The 13904-nt window shown below is 36.4% G+C and overlaps 1 protein-coding gene across 1 annotated transcript in view; it reads left to right on the top strand.

Moving 5' to 3' along the window:
• Window positions 1–13904, top strand: part of LOC122810725 (transforming growth factor beta receptor type 3-like) — a 207440-nt gene that overhangs the window by 1024 nt on the left and 192512 nt on the right. Inside the window, exon 2 of the mRNA XM_044082287.1 lies at window positions 2928–2989. The gene's annotated coding sequence lies outside the window, so the exon portion shown is untranslated. The remainder of the gene's footprint in view (window positions 1–2927; window positions 2990–13904) is intronic.

The raw sequence follows: 13904 nt of genomic DNA on the forward strand, positions 1-13904 counted from the left end.
TGATTCCACTTTACACAATTCAAAACAAAGAACAATGTCTGTAGGAACAGAAGACAATTTTCTTGTTATCTTATTTTGACTCCGCTTACCCCTGCAGCCATGTTGCACATCAGCAGCCTCATTACAGATATCCTTCTCACTAGTGGGGTAGAATCCTTCATGATTGGTTTTCACCATACTTTTCAACTTTTTAACACAGTAGTTATGGACAAAACCAAAAAAAGGTTGGAGACAATGGCCAAAAATAAGGGAAAATTTTAATCATTGTTTTTAAAAATGTAGAACCTTGTTAGAATTACGGGTTTTTCATTTCCATGCATTTTCCAAAGGATACGAAGTCTTCCAACGTCTGTTATTATTTGGTCACTTCAGTCCTCAGTAGTTTGCCAGAAAATCACAAATCTTAAAAGCAAGAGACCAAAAATATGAGGCAAAAATCTGTGCATTGTGCAAAGTTCAGGTCAATTCAGAAGTATGCTTGTTTCCCCGACATGGCTCTTTTCCCAGATGCTGTGCATTTCTGGAAGTGATGTATGCCTTTATGGAACCTATGTTTTGAACAGATAACAAGCAGTTTCTCATGTATGGTGTATTGGAGGGATCTAGGTAGCTGTTGCAACATACTGAAATGAAGGAAAAGTTTGACCCATGACTGGGAAAAACAGTGGTGCTCAGCAGTGAACATCTACTTTCACAGGTTGTCCAAACATGTGGCAGTACCCTTAACTGTTGCCAAAGCTGGAATAGCAGCACACCAGTAACCTCAACCACGGTGATTCAGGTACTTGTGTGCCACTCATCTCATTTAAAGTTGCAAATATTGTACTTGATTTCCTAAAAAAGAACTGCCCAGCGAAAAGTTAGTCTTTCCCTTCGCAGCTTAAGCTCTTCTGTTTTTTCTTCAGTCCTGAAACCGGAACACTGACGACAAGAGGATGTCTTAACACCTGCGCTAATAGACTTGATTTAGAAGTGATAATGACGGCACTGAATATACATTATACAAACTAAATCTGAGGCTTCAAATGGCAGACTGCATAACATCAAAAAACGTAGATAAGGCTGAATTATGTAAAATGCATTCACTGCTCAAGGAACACTTGACGATAAGACCAGATAAAACAAATGACATGAAAAAGTAAGAAAGGCTGCACTGTTCATTGACATATCATCATACCTCTCAACGTAATGGTAGACAAAGGACCCAAATCAGGAATCATTTCTAGATATTACTGCAATTTGCTGAGCAACAAGAAGCATTAAACCTTAATGTCTGGCATTATTGACTGATTGTAATCCTTGATAACCTTTCAGAATATCAAAACATTTTGAGAGACTGTGCAAAAATATATGGCAAAATCGTGGATGTTCTCCAAAATTAAGGACTGCTGAGAGGTATGCATATGGTCAATAAGAGCGAGTGAATTATAAGTAACAGAAACTAATTATTATTCACAGAGTAGAATGGAAAAGTAAAATTTGCACAGCACAGCAAAAATATGTATTTCATATGCATGCTAAAACCTGCCCTAATTGTTTATTTTACACATTATTTATTTAACACCACTTTTGGCTTTCTATTTGCAACAAGTGCAAGGTTTGGCTTCAGGCTCTGGAATTATATATGAATATCTTCTATATCAGGTATCGCAGGTAAAGGTAAAGCTTATTGTGTAATGAAATGATGTGAACATACTGAAAATGTCAGATAGGAGAACAAAGTTTAATGGTTTGCATTTCAGTACCCACTTCCTGTATCTGTGTGCTATTCTTTAAATGTGTATACCTTGTAGTTGTTCCTGCTTTGTGTGTGTGTGTGTGTGTGTGTGTGTGTGTGTGTGTGTGTGTGTGTGTGTGTGTGTGTGTGTGTGCTATTCTAAATCATCGCTCCTGCTCTTGTCAAGTTTCTGGTTATGTATAACTGGGGTTCTGTGGCCATCGGCCTGGCAGAAAAGAAGTCATCAGGTTAATGCTCTGACCTGGTAAGTACACAAGTAAATAAATAAATAAAACAAAATCAAGTATACAATAAGCAGCATTAGAAAAAAAGAGTACAACAATCACAGCTTTAGATGACAAAGCAGAGTCACTTAATATAGAAAGTGTACTTTGAATTTATAAAAAAGCATGATAAGAAATGCTGTTCATAGTTCCTTTATATTTTAAAAAAGAAGAGAGGTCATATGACATGCACGTCAAACACACTGATTTATGGCACTGTTCTTACTGTTAGTGTACTTATACAAATTTTGCAGCAACAGTGAATATAGAAAATATAAATTTGTCAGGGGAGCTCAGTTTAAATAACAGCATCTCTTTTAATAGTTTTGTTTTCACTTGCCTTACTAGTCTGACACAGGTCAAAACATTTCAAGGTTACTGATTACTTTTACAGTTCTCAACAGCACTCTTAGTAGATATCTTAAACATTTTGCATATACACTGTCTGCAAAAGATTGACAAATTAAAATAACTGAATAAAAAAGTAACACTTGACTTGGCTAAAATGCTCATTTCTCTGCTTAATTGAGAAGCCATGGATCTCAGTTCTCCTACATTCTAATTAATGTATACTACTCTTACAAGAAATGCCTTGCATCTGTCCCATACACTTTTAATCTTTCTTACTACTATTAACCCTGCAATGCTCTTAGGAAAATACTCATACAAATTCAACACCTTTTTTGCCAGAAAGGGCTTTCTTACATTGCCTCTGAATTATCTACACTCAAGACTGTCCATCTATTTTCTTTCACGTCTATTTTTCTGAAAGCCACTACCCTCTGGGTGTTACAATTTTGTCTGATATTTTTATAAATGTGTATTTTTGTTCAAATCTTCCTCTTTTCCTATTATTTGGTTTGTTTTAATATGATTCTAAAGCAGACTGGACACCATACTGAAATGTCTTTCTTCCTTCCTTACAGATCTTTGGTCTCCAGAGCTCTCAGTATGCCAGATGGATTTTTCCAGTTGTTTATAATTAGTGGTAAGAAGTTCTTATTTGTCTCAGTTATGCCTTTTTGTGTGTGTCTGAATACCTCCCTAACATGTCCTAATTATGAGGAGGCACAGCAGTGAAGTGGTTAGTATTGCTGCTTCACACCATTACGTTTTCTAAATTGATTCTCCAGTGTAGTCTTTCTGTGCCAAATCTACAGCAGGTTTTCAATGGGTGTTTCATTTTCCAACAAAGACATGCCATTAGGTGAATTGGCAGTCCTATAAATAGCATATGTACATGTGTGTGTGTGTGTGTGTGTGTGTGTGTGTGTGTGTGTGTGTGTTTATTGTGTGTATCTGTGTATGTGTGTGTGTGTGTGTGTGTGTGTGTGTATTTATTGTGTGTATCTATGTGTATGTATGTGTGTGTGTGTGTGTGTGTGTGTATTTATTGTGTGTATCTATATGTGTGTGTGTGTGTGTGTGTGTGTGTGTGTGTGTGTGTGTGTGTGTCTGTGATTGCATCTGTGCGTACACATTTGATAATTACCCATATACCTCTTGCCACTTTTGTTGTCACTTTCTCCTTTCCAGTAGTGTACAGTTTCTCTGTCTTTTCATTTCCCAGATACACTAAATTCCATTTGACATATGGATCACCTTTCCAAGCTTACCAAGTCTCTTGTAACATCTCCCTCTCCCACTTGTGTAGTAACAGCACTGCATGTTTTTGTTGTCTGCCAGCAATGTGAAACAATATGGTTTTGTTTTTAGTACAGACTTTAGAGGACCAGGTTCAGGATGAACTCTGATGCATGCTACCAGTAATGCTTCTTTACTCAGAGAGCACTGCTTGCTTTTAGCTTCGGTCTCCAAAAGTCCCTTTAATTGTTTGCCATGGTTGCAACCCTACCACTCAATCTATGGCTATGTATCTTATTTATTAACATTTAAATAATATTGTGTGTGATTTCTAAAGACCCATTAAGTTATGGCATCAAAGCTGCCTAGTTTGTGACATTTATCATTCAGACAGAAAACCCTACTAGTTATGTTTGAATTTACCTTCCTACAGTAAATCCATGCTTCCTTGGGCAAGTTTTCTACAAGACTCCATAATTCTTTTCTTTTTTTCCCCTTCAGGACTGATTCTGTGATCTTATCTGCAAGTAAGGTCAAACTGACAGTTTGACAATTTCCAGATTTTTCCTTGCTTCTGTCCTGTATAAGTGGTATATAACTAATGAATAATTTATGATGTGAAATTAACTTATGCTGTTAAAGCAGCCACAAGATGAATAAGTTGGTTACTGATGTAGAGTTTATACCTTATTTGGGTTGACAATACAGCATAGTGAGTTAAAGTTACTGAGGAGATTTTTCAAATACTCTGGTGTTTGATTCCCCCAGTCTGCATTTGCATATCCTCTTACTCTGAGCAAATCACTTATAGCAGTGCATTCCTGTTGGCCATGGAAAGAGGCTCTTTTGCCTTTTGTGTCTTATCTAGTTATAAGGTCATTGTATATTTGCCTTGAAATTGTAATCTATAAATAGGAAGTAGTAATCCTTAGTTTTGTATGGTCTCTCGATTCATGATTTTTGGAGGAAGCCATTTTATTTTTATAAACAGATCTACTGCAAAGCTTTCTAAAATACATGGGAAAATGCAATTATACCCAAAAAAAGTGAGACAAGAAGTAATTGTGTTATAGTGCCACGGATATGCCAGCTACATTGTTATATTGCCCTGCTTGTATAACTTCAGAAGGGCAGTGACACCTACACTAGCCATGGCTAGCATTTGTATGGCAAGCAGGAGTGATCATGCAAAGATATAGGATATCAAGCTTTGGTTTAAATGACTCTCTTTCTCTGTCTTTAAATTCTACAACTCAGTATAAGAAACAGCAACTAGATGCCCGTTTATAAGCCAGTGCTAACTCTTTTTTCTGTTGCAAGGTGGTACATTACAACCTTTTGTACTTTAAAGTCCTTCTTGGAGTTTTTCTCTTCTACTTTAAAGGATAAATCTAATTCATAAGTGTGGGTCGTGTAGATAACTATTTGCCTATAAACTATCACTTTAGATATTATTCCATATCTTACTGCAGTTGTGTTACTAGTAGTGAGTATTAATTTCTGCTGTATCTTATTACTTCCTAACAGAGTTATTAGGAACTTGACTTGTTTTTTTTTTAGTTCTGTGGTTTTATGGTATGCTAAAAACAGTCAAACTTTACTTCAATGGACAAAGTAAATCACTCTGGCTGCCTTACGAGCTTATGAAGATCACAGAGACATTTTTATTTTGAGTCTTGCAAGCACTGGAGTATGCATTTCAGGAAATAATGTAGCATAATGTCAAGCATCAGTCCAGACAGGTACACACAAGCATAAAAATCCACCTTTTTATACTAACATTACCCCATTCTTACTATGAGGTGACTAATTTTACATCAGTAGGGCTTTTGAATTTACTTAACTAGCAATTTAATCATTGACTGAGTATAGCAAAGTTCAAATCCCACACGTTTAGCAAGTTCTCACATGGCATACCATATGCAGTCTGAACTAGATAAATCATTTTTTCAGTCTTCTTGTTTCTCTAACGAAAGAGGCCTTTTATGTCAATAACTAAAATTCTCCATGAATCAGTATTTACCTGATGGTTAAGGAAAATTGCAAGAGATGACACTGTACCTTCTGATTAGTACCACAATTTTCATAAATTGCCTTTCTCAGACCGATTAAGTGTACGTTATCGTACTTGAAGTACACGACATCTAAAGTGCAAGTTCTGTTATTCAGACTAATTCATCAGTCAAACATCTAGAATCACACCACTAGGAAGTATCTAGATTTATAATATATTATAATATGTGTGTGGGTGTGTATATATATGAATCTATGTTGTAACATGGAAAGTACCTTTCAGGGAAACGTACATGAGGTAATTCACTTTTGCGAAAGTGCATTTTATCGAAAATGCACTTTCGCAAAAAAAAAAAAAAACAACACGCCAATAAAATTACACAAATAAAACATGGGGGGGCTGCACCTCCAACCCACACTTTAATATTCTTCCTCTGAGATTGCACTACAGTGGGGAAAAGGGAATATTCCCTTATCCACGCTATACCATGATCTAAGCAACGGTTTGTTTAGTTGCACAATCAACACTACATGTTGATGTACAACTAAATCTACATGCAAACTGTGTGTTGTTTTTTTTTTTTTTTTGCGAAAGTGCATTTTTGATAAAATGCACTTTTGCTAAAGTGAATTCGCTCAAGTATGTTTCGATTAAATGTATTTTCCATATTCAGACTATGACCTACGTTTGTGTGTGTCTGTGTATGTGTGTATATATATATATATATATATATATATATATATATATATATATATATATGTAGTAGAACACAAACCACCCAAGGGATAAACGCTCCTGCTCGAAACAGTTCAAATAAAATCACAAAGATAATTTTCATGCAGGTGCGAAATGGCAAGAGCTTCGTTGTTGTATATCCTTAGACAGTCCAAGTTAAACAAATACACGACTTGCAGTTCTCAAAGATACAGGCAACCAATGTAATTCTGCATAAAATTTATTTGTGCACAGTGAGCGCTTTCACCCGAAGGCTTTTTCAAACTATTACAGCAACCATTGTTCATTTCATGTTTAAATAAAACTATAAAAGCACACAATTGGTCAGCACAACTTTAAAAGCACACAATTGGTCAGCACAACTATCAGGTGTAGTTGTGCTGACCAATTGTGTGCTTTTATAGTTTTATTTAAACATGAAATGAACAATGGGTGCTGTAATAGTTTGTATCTTTGTGAATTGCAAGTCGTGTATTCGTTTAACTTGGACTGTTTGAGGATAAACAACAACGAAGCTCCTGCCATTTCGCACCTGCATGATAATTATCATTGTGGTTTTATTTGATATATATATATATATATATATATATATATATATATATATATATATATATATATATATATATATTTAGACATGGATTCACTTTAGAAGCTTGAAATAGTGAAATATCAAAATTCAGTATTTTGAGCCCATAAAGTGGAATCCTGAAAAGATCGAAACCTCAGAAGCGCGAAATTCAAAACCTCATGCACCGGAGATTTTGAATTAGCGCTTCTGGTGTTTCGCTGTGGTTATGGATTCAGTTAAGTGTTTATTTGTTAAGGGTTTTGGGTAGGGGCTGTGGTGTGTGTTAATGTGTTTTGTTGCTGTGATGTGTGTGTGCGAGGAGAATGTAGCTTGTGTGGAGGTGTTTTGTGTGTGTTTGTATGTAGTGCAACCTCGGAGTTAGAATATTTAAATGTGTGTGTGGGGGGTTGCCCCCCCCACATGGGGGTGCAGGGGGGCTTGCTGCTTTTATGTAGTAGAGAGCTTGTATTTATATGTGGGGAGGAAGGTGTGTGTGTGTGTGTGTGTGTGTGTGTGTGTGTGTGTGTGTGTGTGTGGAGTAGAAACGCTAATTCAAAATCTCTGGTGTCATTTCAGTATATTGAGGATATAAAGTGAATCCATATATATATATATATTTATGTATATATATATATATATATATATATATATATATATATATATATATATATATATAGACATAGATATATATATGTGTAGTTGTTTTGCTGTACCTTTCACATTTGCAGATACAGCTGTCATATATACATATAGTTTCATAAAGCCCTTTATTTCTGTGTACTATTATTCCATATTTAAAATGCAAAATGAAACATGTCATACAACAGATCTAACTCATGGCAAGACAGAGACATAATTATGTATAAATAGATAAAATAAATCAACAACTTTTAGGCCCCCTTTTAATCAGTATATTCTTGCATGTAATAAATTCTAGTGTTCACTTCAAAAGGCAATGCATATAAAGGCAGTTATATTACACAGAACATACTGTAAGATGTATATATGTATTCATTTACTTATGTATGTATGGATTTGTTAACCGGGATACATCACTGACCTAATGGATCATTGCAGGCTCAGGCTAGGGTCATACTTAAATAGATGACCTTTTTTTTTTTTGTTAACTGGGTAAGCGCACTTGATTTACCCAAGGGCACCTCATGAGCACTGTCTGTTTAAGTGACTTGGTGAAAGTCATACAGCAGGGCACTTGATTTACCCAAGGGCACCTCATGAGCACTGTCTGTTTAAGTGACTTGGTGAAAGTCATACAGCAGGGCACTTGATTTACCCAAGGGCACCTCATGAGCACTGTCTGTTTAAGTGACTTGGTGAACGTCATACAGCAGGGCACTTGATTTACCCAAGGGCACCTCATGAGCACTGTCTGTTTAAGTGACTTGGTGAAAGTCATACAGCAGGGCACTTGATTTACCCAAGGGCACCTCATGAGCACTGTCTGTTTAAGTGACTTGGTGAAAGTCATACAGCAGGGCACTTGATTTACCCAAGGGCACCTCATGAGCACTGTCTGTTTAAGTGACTTGGTGAAAGTCATACAGCAGGCAAATGAAAGTGCAAGGAATCAAATCTTTTATAAATAAGGCATCAGAAAATGTGCATTATATAAAAAATTATACTAAACAACCATAGAAATATAGTTTATAAAATTGTATAACTTGACAGGTTCCAGACATTCTGGTAATTTAAAATATTTAAAATTGTTGTTGCTGGAGAGTGAGGAACAAGAGAATTTAGGAGATCATTGATTATAGGAGAGTGGTAGGGCAAGAAGATTAAAGGCATAAGATGTTTGCTAGTCAGAAGAGGGGAGGATACAAAAGGAGGAATGATTGAAGAAAAAAGAGTTGTTTTAGAGGAGGTATATCTCACTGAACTGGGATATTATAGCAATAACCCAAGGTTGGGAGGGTAATGCTGGATTTACCCACACCCAGCCATGGGATATTGTTATTATACAATGACATTATTTAAGAAAACATGTACTTACTTTTCTTAAATAATGTCTTTATATAATGGTGCTGTGGTGCTCTTCTGTTTTTTCCATAGTATCATGGGTCTTTCTTGATGTATTGCGCATGCTTATGGGACTTACTGTATGTTCCCACACTTACACAGTAGATCAGTGCTTTTAAAGGGAAGCAAGAGAGAAAGGAAGATCTCTGTTGCTCTTTTTTTTCTTTTATAAAAAAAAAATTTGAAATCTGGACAATTCAGATATATGAGAAAGACGGGGCAGAGAAAATTCATGGATAATCAGGCACATTTCTTTAGTTTTGCATAACACACCTGATTTTCCTTGTATTTTCTCTGTCTGTCTTTCCGTACCTGTTCAGATTTCAAAGTTTATTTTATTTATTTATTTTTTTAATCAAGAAAACTGGAAAGCTCAGTATTAACAGAAGAAAGCCCGGGCAACTGTACTTTTTCTTTTGATATATGCTCGATTTTTATAATGGGCATGCTGGTTGGGCTGACTGATTAGCGTGCACATTTTTCAATGTTAATGGCCAGTCATTGTATAATTATAGTTAAGGTAGGTAAAGTAGGCATGAGTTATTTCCCCCTGGAGTAGTTCAACATTTTGAAAGTTTTGTTACGATTCTATTAATGACATATTGTGCACGTCACTGCAGTAGATATTCATGTTATCTCAGTTATTAGTTACATTAGCTGTTGTGTTGCATTTTGGCAAATAGCATTCATATTTGTGTCTCCATCTTTACTGCACAGTAGTTTAACCATGTGCCCTGCTGCCTCCATTCTAGCAAGGTGACACATTGTGTTTAGTTCTGAATGAGGTAGTGATATCAGTAGATACACCAGGCTGGCAGGTCAATAGAAATATTCAGAAGGAGGCCTGTGGTACCCTGCTTAAGGATTCATATTTTTTGTGTTTTCTTAGGCTAAGTACACTGCTTACAGATTCAAAGTAAATGGTTTGCAAGCTCTTGGTCCTCTGAGTTAGAGAAGTGTTTTGTACTATGACTACCATAATGCTAGGCTCAGTTGCCAAGGCACTAAACTGTTAGAGTGGTAGCAACAATGTAAGTCAGAAGCATTAGCAAGGAACGTTTAGGCTTATGCTTAGTGTGGCATTATGTAGCATGGTATGACAGAAGTTTCTGGAAGAATATATTTACCCAGTCTTTCACTTGTCTGCTGGACTTTGTACATAGTGATTAATTCATGTTTGTGAATTAGTGTTGTTTTATTTTGTTTTTTGTGTGTATTTATTCACTTAGGCTGTGCCTGAAAATGGTCTATTGCGATCAGAGTATTACCACAGTAAACAAACTTAAATAACTAAAGAAAAGTGCAGATGAGTGATCTGCACACAGCGATCATCTTGAACTGCACACTGGGTATATGCAGAGTCCCCTCCTCTCAGTTTTCCTGTATGTCATCTGGTAAGTTCTGCTTAGCCAGTATGTCTGGGTTAACACATTATTGCTTGGTGTAGCTTTTTTCTGATTCCACAGAGCAGGTCTGTCTCATACTCTGGTACTTTCTGCTGCTCTGAATCCTCTAAAGGGTTGGTATAAAACTGCTTTCTGTTGGATTTACAGTTCTATTATGCCTTCCTACCACATTGATAAAACAAGCTCAAATTCCTTAAAACTGAAACTCCCCAAAACTCAGCGTAACAAGTCTGAATGTATTTCTAGCTCAAGTCCTGAAATGCAAAACTATTTCTGTTTTTTAGAAAACTGCATATGTCGGAACTCCTAAAATGTTCATTAAGGATAAATAATTTGCCGTCCTATTTTTAGATGTGTGGGAGCACAGTAAAAGTCCTACTCTACATCCCTGCCACTTACTTAATCCATCTCTGAGACTGTGAATCTTTGGAGTAGAGAGAATAAATGATTTTAGGAGAGAAAAAAAGCAATTATTTTATTTCCTCTGAGGTCCAGTAACCTCAGATCTGAAATATATCAGCAGTGGGGGAATTGAGGGGGCAGAGGGTCCTCATCCCCTGCAGAAATCATGGTATAATGGTATACTGTTTTATTATTGCATTATTTTTTGCTATTATCTCATTTTGTATAGAAAGTTTGTTGTATGTTTTGAATCCCATGGATCTTTCCAGCACTAGCATAATGTAATTATTGCCATAATGCACAAAGCACCATTCTCAGATATGTGAACATGCCATTTCAGATCTTTTCCACATTATTGCTTTAGGCTAGAAAAAGAAGACACTGAAATGTGATTATTTTGAAGTTTCAGTTGCTTAAAGTTCCATCTTATTGCACCTAGATGCTTGTGCTTGCTATCTTTTAGATCTGAGTTTGTGCCATGCATCCTTCCTTGCAAGTAGTCCCTGATGGAGTCTCAGTATGCACTGATCTCAAAGTATTAATAACCAATAACAAACAGACCACCACCATAATTAACTACCATTGCCACTTAGGGCTATAGCAGTGTGTGGTAAGGTATGATGTTTTGGGGATAGCTTTAAACATTTCTACATAGGTCATATCACCTAACAAAAATTCATTTGCTATAACTTTCTGTCATGCACCTCTCAGGCCAACTCACTCTTTCTTACGATTGACCTGCTATGTAAATATGTATATAGTTTGTTACTGTAATGCATCTTTCTTCTCACAATTATATATCTTCTGCTATGTTTGTACTGACTGTACTTTTCTACATTGATGTTATATCTTATTTGTTTATAATACAGTCTAACTTAATTCCTTACAAAAGTAACTCCATTTCTTTAATATGATGTAAATGCTTGCTACCTATGTTTTATGAATATACTACTATTGGTCGTGTTATACTTTGCAACCCAGACTGAGCCTGGAAATTGTCACATCTGATCAGTACCCTACCTCAGTAAATAAAATCAATATATAAATAAAATAAATATATTTCCAGATCCCTGAATGATATGAATATGATGTGCAGCTTTGTCCATGGATTTGTTTCTTCTGAGTCTGGCGGAAGGGCATTACAACTGGACAGCAGAGCCCTGCATTGTAGGTACAGTGCAGAGATTTTGTTTTGCATGTCAGAGCTCTGAAAATATAGTCAGATTAGTTAGAATGGTCTCATTTTAGGGATGGAGATGAAGTCTTGTCAGAACTGTTGCGGCTGCTATACTTCTATTTTAATATGGATCTATGCTGCTTACAGTCTATAGTGAGGTGTGTGACGACCCACTACTGGACCAGTAGTCAAGGAACCTCAGTCCTCACCATTGGCAACAGTGGGGGATGTTCACTGGGAGGATGATGCGTACACACACAGTATTTCCAGATGCATCCCTCTGCATCAAGTACAATTTCCCTTAAGATCACACAGAGACCACATTCAGTCCAGGGCTGGTTTCTCCCTCTTTCTCCAGATCTCTAATAAGACTCCCCAATGGCACAGCTATATAGTTGAGATCTCAGCTGAGTGACCAAGCCAAGACCTACCAGCACCCTCTCTGTCCAACCAGTGCTTTGTGTCCCTGCCCAAGTAGCTGACACATGCACTCTTTGAGGTTTGAGTTACACACATACACACACCTGGAAAAGGCTGGCACAGGTTTACTAGCTATGTCCCCGTCTTGCCAGACTATAAGGTAGTTTCCACTACCACCAGTCACTCCTTATCAGCTACTTTAAGGCCCTTAACAAAGGGTGTCCAATCTTACCATGTAATATTAACGCTATTACAAATGGTAGTTTGACCAAGAGCAAAGCTATCAGGAGTGGCCCACACAATGTCACCAAATAAATATGCAAGTACTCTCAAAACTTAAATATCTCTTTACAGATCAGCCACAATGTAAGGTTTAAGTATATTTAATAATAAATAATAAAAGAACAAAACAATATTAATTATATATTCACAGTGACATCAGAGTTCAAAACCACAGGAAATATTTAAAATGACATTGTAGTACAGGCCCACACAAATAAAGAAAAATGAAATCTAAACTGAGCTTTACTATATTCCTGATTGTATTTAAGAGTTATACTATTCCCTAGGAACTTATTTCATTAGAGCAAGGCAGATGTGAGGAATGTTTTTTCTTGTTGCTGTTGTCAGGTCTAAGACAGAATGCAGAATGCTCTGTCTCACTAAGACACTTGTCAAATTAATATCTAAAATATTACTGTTAGGGATAGCTTGCAGAATAACGTAATTTCTGGTCATATTACTAATATTTCCCAGGCAAAACCCCCATTGCTAGAAGTTGGAAGCATTTAACACATACCTGTAAAATATACAGACAAGGGCTTTTCCTCAGATCTTTGGCAAATGCTGGAAGCATAAAAGAATTTCAGTCCTTCATGCTTCAAAAGTAACAGTTAGTTCACTCCAAGGAGAATACAGAAAACTTCCTGGCACAGACTTTGTGTCTCTAGCTGCATTGAAAACTTGACAGGTAGCCTCTTTGTTGCGTCCTATAAAGTAATTTAATTTTAGATATTTTTTCTAAAGTTTGCTAGACTGAGGTTAACCTCCTGTATATCAGTTTCCACTGTTAAAATGTATATATTTAAACAGTTACAATAGTGCATGCACATTTCTGTTCTCTTCCAGTAGGGCACACTGTGGATGCATTTTAAACAAGGCACTTTTACATATACCTTTTCAACGCAAACATCTGTACAGAGCAGTTTGATATACACATGACATACATTTCAAATACATTTGTAACACAAGCATCTTATATAAATCATTTCAATATTCACCAATGAGATATAATTATTTACAAAATTCCAGCTAGCTGTGCTGGCAGTATCTCCTTTCATCATAAGGTACACAGGCAGTCTAGATGTGTTACCACTGGGATGTCCTCCCTGAGTTATATTCAGGCCTAGCCATGTCTGTGAGGGTACAAAATAGCTATGTAAATTCCCACCATGGTCTCTTTTATATGGGAAACAGCCAAATGGTTGAACCTCTTATCTGTCCTAGCACCACTTCGGTAACTTTCATCTTATGGGAATGCCCTCTCAGTTGTAATCA

The sequence above is a fragment of the Protopterus annectens genome, chromosome 9.part0 (assembly GCF_019279795.1).
Source record: "Protopterus annectens isolate FY-2018-M chromosome 9.part0, PAN1.0, whole genome shotgun sequence".
In the NCBI taxonomy this organism is placed as follows: Eukaryota; Metazoa; Chordata; order Ceratodontiformes; family Protopteridae; genus Protopterus; species Protopterus annectens.